This window comes from Leopardus geoffroyi, chromosome B2, assembly GCF_018350155.1.
Source record: "Leopardus geoffroyi isolate Oge1 chromosome B2, O.geoffroyi_Oge1_pat1.0, whole genome shotgun sequence".
Taxonomy (NCBI): domain Eukaryota; kingdom Metazoa; phylum Chordata; class Mammalia; order Carnivora; family Felidae; genus Leopardus; species Leopardus geoffroyi.
In genome coordinates this window covers 3,185,644-3,186,784 of record NC_059332.1, presented here as the reverse complement: position 1 = coordinate 3,186,784, position 1,141 = coordinate 3,185,644, and the positions used below count along the sequence as shown (strand labels likewise).

The following is a 1,141-nucleotide window of genomic DNA, read 5'->3' as shown; positions in this document are numbered from 1 at the left end:
GGAAGATATGGCAGAAGTAAATACGGAGTTTGTCACGTTCTAAATGAAATCTCGGAGCATATGTAAGACCACCTTAACTGAAGGAGTATTTCCCATTGTTCTTTTGCTGGACGCCCTGGATGGAAGGAATTTCACCCTTCCGGGAACTTGAGCCGGGTGGAAGTTTGAGAATTGCCTACTTGGAGAAAGCATGTTTTCAAAGGAAGTTGGGAACGAAGAATCCAGATTCGAGGAGGGTATGGAAGATCTGGAAACTGGTTTAGGTGTTTGAGCTCATTGCCTAATTTAGTAAAACTCTGCTGCACGCGGAGGCACGTGTAAAAGGCTCGTAGCAGAGGATGGTTTCGATCCATCGACCTCTGGGTTATGGGCCCAGCACGCTTCCGCTGCGCCACTCTGCTTCTCCTGTTGGTGCCTCTGTTTTTTTTTTTATTAATGACAAACATCACCTTGTCGGAGCTGAGCTGTGTGTGTGTGTATATATATATATATATTTTTCTATCTCTTTCCCTTCGAAAGGATTGTCACCCTCCTCTCCACGTGTGGGAGATCCGCTCTCCCCGGACCAGGCGGCCAAGGGCCCCGACCTCCGGGACCGCGCTTGTCCAACCAGCCCAAGAGTGTGCAAGCTCGGGATTCCCCGCCCCCCTTAACTTGATTTACTTTCCAGGAGCCGCTCTTCGCTCAGAGAGCCGCGGGGGAAAGTGCACCGAGCAACTCCGTGCGGCCTTCTCGGCGCGATCCGAGTCATCGCGATCCGAGTCGTCGCGGAGCGGACCCGCCGCCGTCAGAGGAGTCGTGCCCCCGCCGCGCGGGCTTCCCCTCCAAAAGGCTCGCAGACCGTCGCGAGGAGGAAAAGGAGGTTTTCTGTTTGTGCTGCAAGGAAGCAGACTGTCCCAGGGACGGCGCGCCGGGAACAGAGGGGACCCACCCAGCGCGGTGCTCCCGGGCTTGCACGGGGGCCACCGTCTCCGCTGGATCCCGTCGGGAGCCGTTTTCACACGCACGCGCGCACTCAGACTCACACGCGCACACACACGCACTCACACACGTGCATGCACTCACGCGCGCACGCACTCACGCACACACACGCGCACAGTCACACTCACACACGCCGTCGGAAATAAAAAACGAGACACCG

At 56.3% G+C, this 1,141-nt stretch overlaps 1 non-coding gene across 1 annotated transcript; it reads right to left on the bottom strand.

The window, feature by feature from the left end:
- Positions 1–329: 329 nt before the first annotated feature.
- TRNAM-CAU lies at positions 330–401 on the bottom strand. Its single transcript has one exon. It is a non-coding gene; the product is annotated as a tRNA-Met (tRNA).
- Positions 402–1,141: the final 740 nt, after the last annotated feature.